The sequence below is a fragment of the Diabrotica undecimpunctata genome, chromosome 9 (assembly GCF_040954645.1).
Source record: "Diabrotica undecimpunctata isolate CICGRU chromosome 9, icDiaUnde3, whole genome shotgun sequence".
NCBI classification, from domain to species: Eukaryota; Metazoa; Arthropoda; class Insecta; order Coleoptera; family Chrysomelidae; genus Diabrotica; species Diabrotica undecimpunctata.
The window spans coordinates 59,363,422-59,368,243 of record NC_092811.1 but is presented as its reverse complement, the minus strand read 5'-3'; positions in this window follow the sequence as shown (position 1 = coordinate 59,368,243).

The window sequence follows — 4,822 nt, the reverse complement described above, 5'->3', positions numbered from 1 at the left end:
ATTGGCGAAGACACGTTAGTCATAGCACAGATAATAATAAAGATATTTTGTATGTATGATATAAAATTAGTATGAAGTTTATTACTCAATATTTTAAATAATTTTATTCGCTGATTTGTTCGTTCAATGTGAACTCTACCCGCTGCAATATCTGAGTTTTGAATTGCTTCTTCACGAATTAGTTGTTTTCGTTTTTCTAAAAATGGAGGCCTACTGAGCATTATGTTATGAAATGAACACAATTCACCAATTAAAAATCCTTTATCCACCATAATTACAGAGCCTGGCTTAATTTGTTCAATTACACGACGTTCTTCAAAGATAATTTTGTTTGATGCACGACCACCATAGGGTCTACTTACAAAAGTGATAACTCCTGAAGGGGATCCCCTGTCATGAATTTTGTGGTTTCGGATCCATTATACCGAGAATAGAAACGTATTCGGCAGCACACATACTTTGGTTTATACACTTTTATTTCTGTGCAATCCAGAATCATTTCTGTATCTGCCAAATTATTCAAACAAATGAGCACATTCTTTTGTAATTTTGCATTTGAAGGCATATATATATATATATATATATATATATATATATATATATATATATATATATATATATATATATATATATATATATATATATATTATATATATATATATATATATATATATATATATATATATATATATATATATATATATATATATATATATATTGATACGATTAGGGTTTATAGAAAATAATTTATAAGTTATATACTACATAATATTAGATATAAAAAAGTATTTGATTATTTTAAGAAGTTATATACTAGAGAATTTAATAAAAATTATTTATGTGAGGGCATTTTTTAAGAAATTAGCATATAATAATTGTAAAAAGTTGTATTTTAGTAATTATAATGTGGTAGATATATTTAAGTGAGCCATGTGACTAGGCAACCAACTATACATACTCTCCAAGTGACATTTTAGGAAATAATTGGGAATATAAAGTGGGGTTATAATAATACATTGTTTAAAATGTGTATTTTATTAAATTAGAGTGTTAGTTACTAATTTAAATGTTTATTCTGATCTGAAAAGCCTAAATGTCAACAAAATTATCAATAGAACATTAACGAATTCTCCAGAATGCAGAATTTGACCTTTGTTTATGATGGAACATTCTCGAAATAATGGTTATGTCTGTGGAACGAACATATACTTTTTTCGAGAAGATCCATATAGAAGTAATAGAACAAATGGAACATGATCTCTTACCAGATGATTCTAGAACATCCAAAAAGATATAAATACCCGTGATTTGGATTCAAGATGACAGTTTTAGTAAGGTAGTCAGTCAGTCAGGCAGTTTAGTAAGAAAGTAGGTCCAGTGCATTCAGTTAGTCAATCAGTTACAAATAGTCCAATTGTTTAATATAGTGAGTTAAATGAAGATTAAAAATTATGCATATATTTTAATGCACATTTATAATTATACACAAATAATTATTGAAGATTAAAAAAGTATATTAGAAGAATATTGGATGGATATTGGAAGAAATTAAAATTATATTATGATTGGAGATTAGTATAAATCAACTTATAATAATTGGATATTGGTATATTGAAAAGAAGAATAAATATAAATGCTGGTTTGCTGGTTTGCTTGGTGGTTTATAAATGCTGGTGAAGAAAAATATATCTTAAATTGGTAGAAGCTGATACTTGGAAAAAGTAATTTCACAAAAACAAGGATAACCGAAGTACGAAGACATTTAGTGGTGATTAGAATCTATATAGTGGAAAACAGTTCATTTAGGCATTCAGTGAAAGAAAGGTACAAAATTTTGTTAATATAATTTAGTTAGTGTCATAACAATTTCAATTTTGAAGATAGTTTGTTTAAATTTTACATTGTCTATAGAATTTAATTAGTTTTATAAGAATATCAATTTAAAGATAGTTTATTTTAAATTTACATTGGCTAGGTTAGATATATATGTGTGTTTCATAATAGTTATAATAAAGATAATTTAAAAAAGTACTTACAAACTAATTATTTGAGAACCGCGATAAAAACTCTATATATTATATTATTAAAAATACTCATTGCTCATCATTCACAAACAAACAATACATCATAACAATATATATATATATATATATATATATATATATATATATATATATATATATATATGGAAAATAAGTCTTTTGCTGACAACGTTAGAAAAACAGAGCTTTGAGGTTTATTGGGATTTGCAGCGGTGAAATAAGTGTACTCTTTTAACTAAGTTTCAAGCTTTCGAAAATGTTTATTTTCATCATCAGGAAAAACTGAAATAAAGTGCTACTGTTAGTAAAGCATCATCGAAATCTATTAAGAGTGTAAAGGTTGTAAAAAACTTACGTTATTGAGATTTGTCTTTCGTGGATGTTTTACTCACAGGTGACAAATTCACGCACCACTCATTGATTGAGTCAATTATTAAAAAATATAAAAATTGCATGGTGTAAAAGACCAAACTTGATAAATTATTTTACTTAACACATAGGAAAAAGACAATTACAACGATTTGAAAAGGCCACGTGTGCGGGCTAACAGTGAAGTGTTAGGTTAAGAGTAGCTGTCATTCCTGGACATGGCAAATGACAGTACTTCTTATTTTCTTTGTCTTATGTAGTACTACTAATATTACACATCAAAATTTACCAAAGATTGTATTTAAGTTGAAAAACAAATTTTTATAATGAGAACTATAATAAATGACGAAACCTGGAAACTTTACAATGACTCAGTTGTTGAAACATCATTGGATTGTGAATGTGTATCCAAATATAATAGTTAGGAGTAAATGGTACTTAACTGATTAATGTCACTCCTTTTGTTCATTGCGTTTGAATTTTGAGCAATGAAGGCCATTTCTAAGAAGAGTCTTTTTTTTTGTAATTGGATTCAGTAGCTAAAACTTTGACTGATTCATAATTCATTATATGATGTTCTTTATTAGTCGATCGGATAGCCAAGCGGGCTGGGCGGCTGGCTTCTCCTTCGCTTCAATGCGAGAGCTGTCAGTTCAAATCCCCGGCCCGGTGAATAGAAAACAAAAAGGCTAACGCAGTAGTTTAAAATTCTAAAATGGATCTGCGGCTTAGTCTAGAATATGCTGGTATCTGATCGGCCTATGGTGGAGCAGTACGGCAAGAGATAAGGGCTTGCGGCTAGGTGATACTCCTCCATAGATCCCTACCGGAAGGGCGTGGAACGCCTAAATACCGGGTATATATATATATATATATATATATATATATATATATATATATATATATATATATATATATATGTATATATATATATATGTTCTTTATTAACATTTTCTGCAAGGGCAGATCTTTCAGGATATAGTCTGCTGTTGCTACGATGACTGATTAAGCGACTACCTAGGCTACGTGTGGTTTGTCCCACATATACCAAATTACAATTATTGCAAGTAATCTGGTAGACTACGTTGGAACAATCTTTGATGTCACTTTTTTCTTTAACCTTGGAATATGAATGAAGTTTTAAAGTCTATTTTTAAATTGGTGAAATCTTTAAAAAGTCTTGTCAGTCTGAGTCTTTCAACGTCAGCCAACATATCCTTGATAGGGATATCTTTCCCTAAGGTAGGTTCTATGCTGAACTTAGGACCCAAAGACAAGAATCTAGAGATATCATCTGGTAAAGTTACATTGGAAAGGTTCTTAATCCAGCCCGGCTTTGTCTTTAGTTTTAAGTTCAGCTCAAGATTGAATAGCCTATTATATTACTTAATTTGGTTTTGTGAAAAGTTCTGTTATATACAACTTGTTTATCCGGTGAAAACCGTTGTCTGAGTTAAGGTCAAGAGGTCTAGTTCCTCCTGAGTGAGCGGCTGCGAGTTTTTCTGTTTCAAATAAGTGAAACGAAGCCATAACAGAGCGGTGGAGTAATGATCCAAATACTCTGGAAGGAGCGCTTTGCTGATTTGAGCGTCGTAGGTCAGTAACTCGGCGAACGTAATACGAGATATTTCAATCAATGCAGGTGCAGAGGGAGTAAATGTCTGCCTAAACCTCGTTTCCCGTATGGCGATTGATTCTCGGAACACCGCGCCTTCAGCCGGGCTGCTGGGTCTTTTTCGTTCTCTGGTTTCCGCGATACACGCGGGCAGGTGGGGCGACCTATTAAGCGGGCTGGTTTGCCTGGTTCATAATATAATAATATAATAGTTAATAATATAATAATAATAAGGAAAACTGAAGGGGAATTGTTCACGTTATGTAAAGAATTGTTAGACGATGAAGTAAAATTCCATCAATACTTTAGGATGTCGAAATATCAGTTCAATGATTTGTTGTCAAAAGTCGAACATTTATTAAGAAAAAGAAATACTACATTTAGACAAGCAATAACTCCAGTAGAAAAATTAGCACTTTGTTTAAGGTAAGTTTATTTATAAAGAATAAGTTTAAGTACAAAACTATCATAATATATTCTGTATATTCTAAATTGAATCGGTGAGTTGAAAAAGGTACACATTCCAAAATGGCTATTTTTCAGGAACTAAAAAAAACTGTTTATCTGCAAAACTAAATATGTTACAGAAAATGGTTCCATTATGAAGTTTCACAAGTAAATGGAAGACATTCAACTGTTATGGTTATTTTGGTTTTTTTAATACTATGTCTGAGTTATTAGCATTTTAGATAATGGAATGTGTCCCTTTTTACACTCAATATCTTGCAAATGAGATTTTAAGGCAACATGAAACAAAATAATTTGAAATATAGCAATGTAATATTAAAATACATAC